The sequence below is a fragment of the Denticeps clupeoides genome, chromosome 2 (assembly GCF_900700375.1).
Source record: "Denticeps clupeoides chromosome 2, fDenClu1.1, whole genome shotgun sequence".
Taxonomy (NCBI): Eukaryota; Metazoa; Chordata; class Actinopteri; order Clupeiformes; family Denticipitidae; genus Denticeps; species Denticeps clupeoides.
The window spans coordinates 582,955-597,400 of NC_041708.1; positions in this window are offsets into that span (position 1 = coordinate 582,955).

The following is a 14,446-nucleotide window of genomic DNA, read 5'->3' on the forward strand; positions in this document are numbered from 1 at the left end:
GAAAAAGAAAATCACTCTTTATTCGAAAGAGTTAGTATTCTGAAATGCTCTGACAAGAAAAGGACTTTAAATATAAAAGGATCCATATGATTATGTGCATCACAATTACGTCTAAAAAAGCATCTGTGAATAATCCGAATTTATAATTTACAATTCGCACAGCTTTCGACAGGGAATTCCAACAGAATATGTGCAGTGTGGCCGATACACAGTTGAACTTGCTATAGCATGTAGCATGTATGTAACATTACATTCTTTTTAGCAAGTAAGATTCTCTGTAAGATGTCTGAACTGTGCTAGCTTTGACCTACGATTTTGCAGTTTGGTTTGCATAGCTCATTTATGGTGTATAGCGTCCCGTTGTCTCGGTTACATGTCATTTCTTTACGTTTAGTTTAGTCTACACCATGCAGTTTGTTAGTTAGTTAACACAACTGGTACAGATAACATTAACCGTTCTTTAATCTTTTTTTCCGACCTCTTTTATCTGGCTAGAAGGGCTTCGTGCAAGCACAATAGCACACTGTAAAACTGTGGAGAATGGAATAAAAACTCTCTCCCTACACACTAAAGCACTGTATTAAAACCACTCCATCCTGATGTTACCTGGCAGAAAGAGGCGTGGCACAATAGAGGTTAAAAGAATGAACAGTTTCTAATCTATTAACACCAGTAAATGATTATTGTAAAGAATTGTGAGTAAAAAAGGTACCAAAGTTACAGAGAAAACCAAAATGAAAGACAGGAGGAAAAGATAGAGAAAAGACAGAAAAGCCGTAACTAAGCTTCAGAGACATCCAGGAGAAAAATAGGTAGAGACAAAAAGACTCTGAAAAGATTCCCCTCAGTTCCCGAAGGAAAAAGAAAATGAAAAAAGTCCAGAGACCTCAAGTGAACATTCTTTTATACATTTGACTGCCAGGAAGTTGTCACAGACCAATCAGAATGAGTTGTTTCTGCCCTGTCACATCCCTGGTGTCTCCCGTCTGTGGCAGACAAAGGCTGGATGGGGGGTCTAAAAAAAAAAATGGCTGGCATTTCACACCTCTTGCTATTTGACAAAGAAAAACGGAGGTAATGAACCTCCACGCAAAACAAAGGTGAAACGTCCCATCTTACCACACTTTCTCGATTTGGTGTAATGTACGACTACTTAACCATTTTTCATAATATGTTAAAAAAAATCTTGTCATGTCATGTTTGTATGTTTCAGGTGAGACCACTGAAACCACAACCAAGATAATCTCATCAGACACCACCAGCTTCATCATAGGAGACATCAACGTTGGCTGTGTGTCCATTTCGATTGTGTTATACAAATGTTTGAGAATTAAGAACACAATGAAAAACGTAAGTTGTTTTTGAGGTTGGGTGCACGTTATTTTAGAGTTTGACCCCTTTTTTTTTGTCCTTTACATGTTAAACCTCTGTGCATTGCAATTAGATTATGAAGGCCCATGTTCTGTGTGAACCTCTGTATTTAGGGTTGGGTGGCCAATGTTTTATGCAGAAAATTACTGTGACAATTAAAAAAATTTTAAATTCAGTTTTAATTCATAAGGCCTCTTTCAAGAAGTGAATCCTTTTTTAAATGTATTTCATTTTATGTTTTATGCAGAAAATTACTGTGACAGTTAAAAGGATTTGAAATTAAAGTATGAAATTTTCAGTTTTAATTGAAGACCTCTTTCAAGAAGTGAAACATTTTTTAAATGTATTTTTTTTCATTTATTTGTATGATTGTTCATGTATTTTGGATGCATAACTGTATTGTACCACTTTTTCTCTTTCCTCTTTTTTTGGCAAAATTGGAATACACTCAGTTCGCTTTAGTTATGTCAACATCGCCACCGATTTACAGAACAGGCAAATATTCATTTGCAGGGTGCCAAAAACATGTTCACAGCATTGTAAAAGAGGTCTTTTCAACATTTGTGTATGATCCGGTAAAAAAATATGCTAACAGGGTGTGGCCAAGGTGTGTCATATTAAATTTGGTGTTGTTTAAAAGTAGCATGTTAGCATGCTAATGCTAGCATGCTAACATAAAAAACGCTAAGAGGGGCGTGTCCAAGATGTGTCACTTTAAATTTGGTGATGTTTGGAGCATGTTTAAAAATTAGCATGTTAGCATAAAAAATGCTAACAGGGGCGTGGCCAGATGTTAAATTTGGTGACGTTTGGACAATGTTGAAAAAATTTGCATGTTAGCTCAAGGCGCAGCATTTTAGTGGCCGAAGGACAGGGCGTCCCTAATAAAGTGGCCGAAGGAACTTTTACAAATGCTACCAATGCTAAATTAGCATTCAATACATTTCAATGGGAAATGACCCTGTTTGAGCGTTAATAGCTCGGCCACGCCCAGTCCGATCGCTTATAAAATAGCACACCTCACACAATAAATATGTCAAAATGTCGGTCTTGACTAGATCTACGAGACAACATTAAAAACTTTTTTGTATGTCAAACCGTCTGGACACAAAGTTAAAAAAAAGTCCAATTTTGGACTAGGGATAATAGGGGGAATTGGGGAATTGCGCGCAGACCGTAAGTCCGGCCGAGCCAAGCCATATGTCAAAACTGTGTGGAACGAAAGGCCCTGACTGGTCCCATATCTCAGATCGTAGGACTCGGCGAGGTCTTTGACCTCGCCTCGATTTTCGAGTCGCTAGCTTGAGCGGTTAGCCTCAGGGTGTTCCCCAGCACAATAGTAAATGGTCTGTCATTATGACAGGCCCAAATTAAAAAACACGTAGGATGAGCAACAAATATGTCAGACCGTGAGGAGAGGCCTCTCCGCCGTTGGCGGCACCAACACATCCATTACGTTAAATTGTGTGTCTCTGCGAGACTTTTATTGGTTCCGAAAACTTTTTTTGTAAATTATATGCAACCTGTAGAGCCCACCGAGGGCATGTGTCTATCCGTGCAAAAAATTAAAGGATCTACACTAATAACTAATACGCTAATTAGACTTGCTCTAATTTGATTTAACTTATTATTATAAAATTACTTGTGGTAATTTTAATATTATTTTATTATAATGAGCAGATTATTATCTGCTCATTATAATAAAATAATATTAAAATTACCACAAGTCATCAAACAGATGGAATTATTTATATTTTACTAATAAATCACATGCTTATGAACCGAGGCTTTTCACAGAGCATGACGATGTGGAAGTAAGTGGAGAACGCGGTCAACGCATCACGGATCCTGACCAATCAAGGCCACGATGACAGGCACGACGAGCCGGGGGCCAGGAACAGGCTGAGGGCCCGTGCACACCTCTACCTAGCATCCTGCTCGCCAACGTCCAGTCACTGGAGAACTAGCTCGATGGCCTCAGGGCCACGGGAAAGTTCCAGAGAGACAATCCGGGACTGCCACCTCCTCTGCCTCTCCAGCGATGCCGGACCTTCTTCTCGGTTCACCGCATGGACAGGACACAGGACTCTGGGAAGACACGGGGGGGCGGGGTGTGTGCTTGATGGTAAACAACAGCTGGTGTTACAGCGTGTTCCTCTCACTCGCTCCTGCTCACCCAACCTGGAACTTTCTGACCATCAAATGTGGTCCTTTTTACTTCCTCGGGAGTTCACATAGTCATCATCAGCACCGCTTACATTCCACCGAAAGCGCACACAGACACTGCCGTATGCGAGCTGCAGGAGGCACTCACACAGCACCAGATACAGCACCGGGACGCTGCGCTTATTGTGGCAGGAGATTTTAATACTGTCAGCCTCAGACACGCAGCGCCAAACTTCTACCAGCACGTCACCTGCCCCACCAGGGGCAAAAGGACATTGGACCACTGCTACACTACAATAAAGGACGGTTAAAGGGCTCAATCGCGTCCACCGTTTGGAAAATCCTCATGCCAAATATAAACAAAGTCTCAAACAGGAAGTTCCGGTTCAGAGGGAGGTGGCACGCTGGACGGACCAATCGGTGGCCGCTCTTCAGGACGCACTGGATGACGCAGACTGGGGCGTCAGGAAAGCGGTGAAGGACAACTGGAGTCCCAACTCGAACAGAGTGACTCTAGGAGCCTGTGGCGGGGACTGAGGACAATAACGGACTATAAAGCACCAACATTGTACATTTGTACATTTACAGCATTTACCAGACGCCCTTATCCAGAGCGACTTACAATCAGTAGTTACAGGGACAGTCTCACTGGAGCAACTCAGGGTTAAGTGACCTGCTCAGGGACACAATGGTAGTAAGTAGGATTTGAACCTGGGTCTTCTGCTTCATAGGCGAGTGTGTTACCCACTAGGCCACTACCACCCATTACAAACATCCGGTATGATGAACGCGGACGTGTCTCTGGCAGACGAGCTAAACACGTTCTATGCTCGCTTCGAGGCTGCAGCTAAAGGCGCTAGCGATGCTACGGCTAGCGGCTCCAACATATGCGGACAGGAGGACACTGCCAGCACCGAGAGCGCGTTCGTCATCACCGAGTGTCGTGAGGAGAACCTTCAGGACCAGACGGCATCTCAGGGAGAATCCTCAGAGCCTGCGCAGACCAGCTAGCACCTGTGTTCACAGAGATATTCAACCTCTTTATCTCAGTCGGTGATCCCCACATGCTCCCTCAACGACTACCGCCCTGTAGTCCTACTTCTACTCCTGCACCATAGAGAGGGGAAATATCTCAACCTGGTTCGGGAACAGCACCATGCAGGACAGGCGAGCCCTACAGAGGGTGGTTCGAACAGCCGAGCGCATCATCTCTACCAAGCTCCCTGACCTTCAACACATTTACAGCAAGCGGTGCTGGACCAGGGCCGGGAAGATAGTGAAGGACCTCAGCCACCCCAACAATGGACTCTTGTTCGCCTATCGCGTTCTGGCGTTGTTTGCCATTTCCTACCAATCAGGCTTTGTTAGCTTTGCTTTGCTTGCTTTGCTTTACTTTACTTTACTTTACTTTACTTTACTTTACTTTACTTTACTTAGCAGCGCCAATGACGTCAGAGCGCGCTTCAGTTAGCAGCACGAGCTGGTAGACCAGACATTCAACATGGACCCAGAGCTGCATCTACTAACCCTTCACAAAGAAATCCTGGGCCGTCACGTGGGGGCTGGACATGGCGACGAAGGAGGACGCATATGCACGACTTCACACGACAGGGGATTAATACAAACTGCACACGACAAGGGAACATTAACACACAGTGACCTGACGGCGAACAGACACGAACAGGATAGCTTTATACAATTATATAAATATACAACAGGTGAACACGATCAGGGAACATTACACGAGACGAACATGAAACTCCGGTCCGAACTCCGGATCCGGAGTCACCCCTGCCGGTCCGGATTGTGACAGAAATGTATTTGAGTACAAAGGAGCAAAGAATGAGTCATTGCGATTTCTTTGCATCCCATGCCTGCCTCAACATAAAGAATTGTTAGCATTTAAAAACTCCCCTTCAAATTTGAAAAAACATATAGAGCTATGCTATGGTATGCTATGCTTTTGGGTATGTTATGACATGTTAAGATACTATTATCTAGTGAAATGAATGCTGACATACAGAAATAGTATAAAAATCACACCAGTGTAGCTTCATTATTTTTTACCACGGTGGTAGGATAAAACTGGTTTATTAGCTCAGACAAGATAACTTAATGTCTTTGCTAGCATAATGTCCAGCTCAGTGTTGTGCCAGTTCACAGCTCAAAAAATGAACTAGTTCACGTTCGTTCTTTAGTTTTTTATTTCTTTTTTAACATTTTCAATACAACGTCCTTCTATCTGAACCTCCGTCAGTCTTCTCCTTCTATCTGTCATACCTAGTAGATAACTTGTCATCCACATAATTCTAAGGTACACACAGTATTGCAGAGTGCACGCACAATAAGCACACCAAACTTTCCAATACACATATACTGTATAATCACTTGTAATTTTTACGAGCAATGACATCAGTACAAGCATAAGTCAGTATATGTACTATGCTTTTACAAAATGGCACACCCCAGATGTTGAGACAAACCATTGTGTGAGTACTTTTACTTAAAAAAATACTTTTAAGTAAATTTTACTTAAGTAAGATTGTTGATGTAGCACTTCTACTTTTACTTGGGTACATATTTTGCAGGTTACTTGTACTTTTACCACCACTGGAAGCGCTTCCGCTCCCTGAAGTCCAACACAGAGTGGACGAGGAGGAGCTTCTCCCTGCAGGTTATACGAGCTCTACATAGACCTCCAATACACTCCAGCACTCCTAGACTCTTTGCACAAAATCTTTTTTTTTTAATATACATATACATTGACTTTCACTCATTTGCACGCCTTCACTCTACCTGTTACACATATTTGATATTTTATGTTAAAGACATAAAAGTGTAATATTTGGTTATGTTTGCAATATATTTGCATTTTGGTTCACTGTATACTTGCAATATTTGCAATACTGTGGTCTGTAGCAGTCGCTAAAGCATCTCACTGCATATCGTAACGTGTATGACTGTGTATGTGACAAATAAAATTTGAATTTGAAAACTTTGAGGTCTTCATATTTTAACATTGATCAATATGGCTGATGGCTCATGTTTCAACCTCTTCCAATATTTACTTGGTTTCCTCTAGTTTATATTTCCATGACGACTTTTCCTCCTGTTTTGTATCAACACTCTCGGTAAGAGCAATCTCCTAAAACAGAAGGAGTTCTTTTGGATTGTTCAAAGAGAATGGTAGTTCCTCAAGGCTCACAGGAAATCCCTTCTTCTGGATGATTTGCTGCATCTTGAGGACCAGCGGTGGCTGAGGACTCTTCCTGGTGATGTACAGGAACCGCTCCTCTCCCAGGATCTGTATCCAGGTGTCTTGATTCTCTTCCATCTCTGCCTTCCATTTCTTAGGTATCTTCGTATGGGGCAAGAACATTAGCAAGACGTCCAGGCAGGCGTATTCCAGCACGCCGTCACACATCGGGTGGACATCATGTTCTTTATGTGGTGGATGCGTATAAAACTGCCAAATCTACAACAGGACCAATTTCATTGGGCAGTAGGGTTCACAGCCTCTACACAGCATCTTGACCAGGGCCTTCAAGTCCAGCATGTACGCCACCACATCCAGTACGTAAGCTTCACTTACATAAGCTTTGCCCTCGTCTTTCAGCACATACGGATACAAGGTCTCGGGCTTCATCTCTTCTATCTTCTTCGTGACCGTCTGCATTTCGGCCTCGGTGTTCATCATCAGTCCTCGCGCTCGCTGGTGACCGTAGACGGCCGCGGTGATGCTCAGGGCCTCGGGACCATGCTGCTTCAGCAGATACAGGCAGTATTCATCGTGTCTGTGCGTCATTGCTGCGAGCAGGGCCACGTCGGGGGGGGTACTGCAAACTTTTGCGTTTCTCCTCCAGTTCCTATGCAGAGCTCTTTTTTTTCTTCAGTGCTTCACAAAATTGTAATTTTAATTCCATTTCTTGACAAGTTTTGATAATTTTGTTTCATTAGATAATTATTGTTTAAATAGATGAGTTATAGACTTTAATATCAAAAAGACCTGATGGCACTGCCCACATTAATTGGGTACTTTTTAAAGACTCATCAGAGTCTTTAAACACGCGCACAGAAATCGCATTTCATCTTGTAAATAAATAAAGAATAAGAGTGTGGGGAGATTTTAAAGAATATTTATATAAAGAAAGAATTTTAAAAGCTGAAATTACACGTGATGAACTGGCAATACAGAACAAACGGATCAGAGCATCTGCACACGTTGGTTGTGGTGACTGCGGACGCCAGGTGGCGGCAGCGAGACAGAAAAGGCGTGTCACGTGACTCACGTAGTCTCACGTAAACGGGAGCGACGCCTCCTGCATAATCAGCCTCCGGCCAGCCAGCACTCGCTCTGTCCTGGTTGTTCAAGTCATGCATGTCTCCTCATATCGCTTCGAAGTAGACGATCATCTAAACAATAGGTGGTAGTAGCCTAGCAGTGGTTAACATGCTCGCCAGAAGACCCAGGTTCAAACCCCACTTACTACCATCATGGGACAATTAACCCTGAGTGCCACCAATCAGGCCACTAAACTGCACCTGAAAGAAACACAGACAGACAAAAACCCACAAACACACCAACAGACTAACAACAATCGTAACATGGGGCATCTCGACTAAAGGCACGCAACAAAAATGCAAATTCAAATCTTTTGGATTGCATTGGTTGCACCTAGTGTTGAATGCATTTCATTAATAAAAGCGTGTGGTCTTGTTAAATGTCAGAGGTTTTTATGATATTGTGTTGAGGTATTGAGCTTTTCCTCCAAACAAACATATATACATTTAGGCTTAACTGGTAATTAGTGGTTAAATCACACTGCTGTAAAAGGAAAATTACCATAGAAAAGGATAAAGTTAAACAGATTAGCATATGGGTTAAGATGGGAAAAAAACATGTAATGGCACAACTTTTCATGTCTGCAGACTACAATTCTAGGGCCTGAACACTTGCACCTAGCACATTCCTATAGTCTATAGAGGTCAGTTACCTTATAAGCATCCAGAGGAACATCAAGACCCGTTTATGCCAGCTTGAACACATTACCATCTCAAGCCACGTTGAGGACTGCAGTCATTTTCACAGTGGTTGACATCTTCCTCTGGAATCCGTGAGGGACAAGGTGCTTTCTTGATTCCCGAACCACCAAGGTGCCACTGAGGTCCCCTTCAACTTCCTCCTGATGTGGAGGCACATAACCTAAAATACAAAGTATATGTTCTGGTGAGGTGAACGCTGAGCATAAAAACAGTGAAGCGATTGTAACATGTGATACATAGTAGCACAGCATACGGTGCACAGGGTGAAATTTTTCCTCTGCATTTAAACCGTCACCATGAATGAGCAGGGGCCAGTCATGACAGGCGCCCGGTGAGTAGTGTGTGGGGACGGTACCTCAATGGTACCTCACTTCGAACCGGCACCCTTCTGATTACGGGGCTGCTTCCTTAACTGCTAGGCCACCACTGCCCCTAAGAACAATACAGGATCAATAAAATGCATTAAAGGATTAATCAACATTATAAAGCATCAAATCAACATTCTAATGATTTCTGTTCAACAATGCATATGCCAAAAGGTTTCAATTTGTCATACAAAATTTGGCCTAATAACTTCTTGAAGATTGTGAGGTGTTTATGACGAAAGAGTCCATTCTTCTTTAGAAATCGTTTAAGAGTCTTCAGACTCACAACAAGTCTCTTCTCCACCGATAGGTCAGTTTTCTAGACAGCCACAGGCCGGGCCTACCGTCACCAGAAATGGCGCTTAATGAAATAAACTAACTGATATTTTTACTCTACAGACATACGCAGTTATTGTTCAAACATCACAAGGGTGTGAGCGTGGGTGTGTACGGCACAGGGACCCAAATTGCACGTTTTTTTCTGCCATCATTTTTCAACTTCTGTGTTGAAAGCAGAAAACAGTACAGGGCTTCACAGGGTATGGACACTCGGGGTATTTTTGGTTGTCGTCTGGTGCACTGTCTAGTTGGCCCAATTATTTTAAAGACCCTTTTTCAAGCTTTGAAAACATTTGCCTCAGGACATAATTTCTAACAACGCATGACCTCCCACAACCAGGAAGCTCCAATAATTTTAACACCTCACCAATACCTTTCTAAGATTCGGTTTCCTGGACAACATTGAGTACACTTTCAGTATAAAGCCTGTCCTTAGGCAACGATGACTGTGGCTCGTCCAATGCATTAACGTAATCTACGTGGATAACCTACGGAAAAATGACGAGTTAATCAGGAGGACTGTTCAAAGAGAATGGTAGTTGCTCCAAGCGCAGGGGAAATCCGTGGCTCTTCATGATTTTCTGCATGTCGCTGAGCTGCACTGGCCCTGGACTACGCCCTCTCAGGTACCGGAACCTGTCCACGCCCAATAAACTTATCCATACACCTTAGTTCACATCCAGCGTATAGTCCCAATCCTGGGGTATGCAATTCTGGGGCATTTCAGGCATGAACATTAGCAAGACGTCCAAGCAGGCGTATTCCAGCACGCCATCACACATCGGGTGTGTGTCTCCTGCGTCTTCTTCATATGGGTTAAACGTGTAAAATTGATGAATCTTTAACAAGATTAATTTTAAAGGACTGTACAGATCACACCCGCTGCACAGCATCTTCACCAGGGCCTTCACGTCCAGCATGTACGCCACCAAATCCAATACGTAGGATTCACTTATGTAGGAGTTTCCTTCATCTTTCAGTATAAATGAATATTAGCTCTTGGGCACCATCTCCTGCATCTTCTTCATGACCGTCTGCATTTCAGCCTCGGTGTTCATCATGATTTCTCGCGCTCTGTGATGACCGTAGACGGCCGCTGTGATGCTCAGAGCCTCGAGACCATAGCGGTCCAGCAAATCCAGGCAGTAATTACCATGTCTATGTGTCATTGCTGCAAGCAGGGCCATGTTGGGTGTGTACTATAAATTGATTCGTAAATCCTCCAGTTGTGGTGTTAACTCTTTTTATTGCAAAGCTTCACTAAATTGTAATTTTTATTCCATTTAAATTCTCTTATTAACAAAAGTACTTAAATAATTTGTGTTAATCTATTACTTTAAAGACGGTCATATATAAGGTGAAGTAAAAATCTTTTTTATTGTTCCTTTGGTTCCCTTGTTCTTTGTTATTTACAAGTTCAGTTTTAGAAACTGCCGACAAAAGAACAGCATATTTTATCATTTTAAATAATCTGGCTTTTTTAAATGTACTCTGCTGTACTCCATCATTAGTAAGTGGAAGAAGTTAAAAACCACCAGGTCTCAGAGAGAGCTGGCCGGACAGCTAAACTGAGTGGTAGGGCAGAAGGGTCTTATACAGGCAGGTGACCTCTGTCAGAGCTCCAGAGGTTGTCTGTGGACGGAGGAGAACAACCATCTCAGCAGCAATCCACCAATCAGGCCTGTATGGAAGAACGGCCAGACGGAAGACAATCCAAAAGGCACCTGAAGGACTCTCAGATCAGGAGAAGCAAAACTCTCTGGTATTTGGTGTCAATGCCGCGCGTCATGTTGGGAGGAAACCAGTTACCGCTCATCACCAGGAACTAGGAGACTAGTCAGGATAGAGGGAAAGATGAATGTACTGAGACATCCTGGATGAAAACCTGCTCCTGAGCGCCCTTCCACACACAACCAAGATATTAAAGGAGAGGACAACTCTGAATGAGCGGTTCCTTTGTTGGCAGGTTCTAAAATGCAGACTTTGGCATCTAAATATTGTAATTAACAAAGAATTAAATAGAGAACAAGAGAACAAAAAGAACCTAGAATAATAAAGATTTTTCTCCCTTGGCTGAGGCGAAGTTTAAGCGTCCGTCCTGGACAGATGTCACATCAGGTCTCAGTCAGAGCTCATCTATTTAAGCTCAATATATAAATGTTAAAGCAAAGAACCAAGAATGGAACAATTACGAATAGAATTTGTGAAAGCTTTGAAAAACAAAGACTCTATTGAGGAAGTGGAGGATATACGCTTAAAGTTATACACACCCTCCTTTGCGCTGACTGAAGCAATGAAATATAGACACATTCAATACTGCCTGCATTTGCTGGAACACCATCAAGATGTTGCCCTGAACCTAAAAAACCTCGACACAGCTTTTGCGAGTGGGCAAGAAAACATGTAGACACCAAGCATAGAGTTGTAGGTAGTCATGGAAAGGATAGAAGACTTGGAGCCCCAGAACTTATATTTACTTATGTAGTCCAATGAAGACGCCCAGCAATCTTTATATGTAGTCTTTAACTTGTATGAGATAATAGACAGGCTGGCCGTGAAGGACCTGGCCTTGTGGCTATTGGAAGGTAAAGAGCCGTACTGGGCTCTGAAATTAATCCTGGGGTAGATCTGGGTGAGTTAGGTGTCTCCCTGTGACCCCGAGTCGAATTGTAATGGCATACTGGAGTACGTCTGCTTGGACCTTTTGCTGACGTTTATTCACCGTTCTCGCATGCCGTGGATGAAGAAGCTGAAAGATAATTCGGAGACCTGGTTGAAGCTACTTGGAGGGGACAGGTTCCTGTACCTCACTGAGAAGAGACCTGAGCCGTGGTAACTCCTCAACACGCAAAGACTCCTCTCTTTATACAGGGAGTGATTGAAGTGTGAAAACTCTCACGTTCAATATTCCAAAAGAACTCATACGTTTCGAGAAAATTATTCATTCTGATTCCGATTGAGAATCATAGAGGTCTGGAGATGCAGGGAAGGTCATGTCAACGTCTAAATGTCCCATAAAAATCCAAATGACAGTAAACAAACTTTATTTTGAACATGTTTACTTGAACATTCTTGCCTCGTTTTATAAATGAATTTTAATAATGCATTTCTGAATTTTATGATCCATCATCAGCCATATTTTGATAATTTGGAGGAGCTGACTGATACTGTGACATCAGCTTTTGTGACAGAGTTGAAGTCCTTGAAGGTGTCATCCGTCAGGTATATAATGTCCTGGTCTGGGGCCTGACTGCATACTGTGCTGCAGAAAATCCAACAGGCTCAACAGAAGGTGACATTTTTGGGATCATCTCTTTAAGAAAAGCTGCTGGCTGTGGGCAGCCACGTCCCATTTACAGCTAACAAGCATTTGTTCAACCAAGTGGCACAATTTTACAAAACTTTTTATACAAAACGCACAGAATCAGTCTGCTTTGGCCATACCATTCGCAAATTTCATATCGCCTTTACACAATATGCAGCCAGTCATGGAAAATAACGGCTGGTTCGGACGTCCGTAATGTCATGTGAGCGCGGACAGAAGCACAAGGCCGCTGAATGGCGCACTGGCCACTTTTTTATAAAGTCATTATTGTCAAAATTGTCCACATCTGCATCACAATGCATCATTTATAAGATTCATTTGTACACCTCTAGTGTTTAAGTGTGTGTGTACGAGTGTGTGTGTGTGTATACGAGTGTTCACACTTGTTCACAGCGCAGCCTCCCTGCTGATCTCCTCACTTTTATTTCTTTGACTGGCAGGACACGGAAAGACATGGAGAGCTTCATTCAATCTACATCACAGTCAGAAACAACAAAATATAAAAACTACTACAAGTAACCATAAATATATGCAAAAACGATTAAAATGATCAAATGAGTTGGCAGGTTCTAAAATTCAGACCTTTGGATCCAAAAATTGTAAATAACGAAGACATAAAAACGAACCTAAAAAACTAAAAGAAAAAATAATAAAGAATAAAAATAGAATAAAAAAAATGCATTAAAGAATGTGGAGTTTAAACGTCAGCAATCAGGTCTTCAAGCTCATCTATTTAGGGAAAATGAAACAGAAAGTCTTGACCACCAAAGAAAAATGCAAATATTACGACAATAATTTGAAGAAAGTTTGAAAAGCAAGAAGTGTTTTTAGGACCTGGAGGACTTACGCGTACAACTAGAGTACACGCCCTCACTTGCACTGTTTACAGCGATGGACAATAGACACGTGGAATACTGCCTGTATTTGCTGGACCAGCATCTAGAAGAGGCTCTGAGCCGAATAAACATCTACTACGTTTATACGAGGGGTCAAGAAGAACTGCTTGCAAACAACATTGAGATGTAGGCAGTCATGGAAAGGATAGAAGGTTTGGAGCCCCACACCTTATATTCCCTTTTGCGGTTGGGAGAAGAAGAGATCTACCCCCACGAACTGCAGAAAGTGTTCACGACGGTGGACCAGCTGGACATGAGGGACTTGGCCATTCTGCTGTTGAGAGATTGTGACCCGTTCTGGGCTTTGAAGTTAATCCTGGGCTAGATATGGCACTGCTAGGTGTCTCCCTGTGACCCCGAGTCGAATTGTGATGGCGTCCGGGAATTTGAATGCTTGCACCTCACGCTCAATTTTACCCACAATTCTTGCTTGCCGTGGATGAAGAAGCTGGAAGAGCATCGGGCCTCCTGGATATAGGTCCTGGGGGAGGAGAGGTTCCTGTAACTCGTTGGGAAGAGCAAGAGTCGTGGTGAACAGGAATAGCACAAGAATCCGGTTGAGGATCATTGAGGAGGCGTCAATGGGATCATCGGCGTGTTTTACGCACAATAGAACACGGGAAACGTGTCAGATGCTGAGGTGAGAAAAAATAAAACAAGACCGTGCCGAACATGACGGCAGCGAACCGAGGAGGCGTGGAAACAGCCAACACGTCGATGCAGCGACGGGGTGATAATTGGGTCCTGATCACTTCCAATTATCACCCTACCCGGCGCTGGCCGTGCGTCCACCGTGACACTCTGTAAGCGCCGCGAGACAGCTGGCAGGTCAACTAAACGTGACAAATAAAGATCCTGACACAACAATGAGAACTTTAGACATTTTCAACGTTATTGGTACCGTGGTGCTGTTGCTGCCGTTTCTGGTGCCGCTGGTAAAA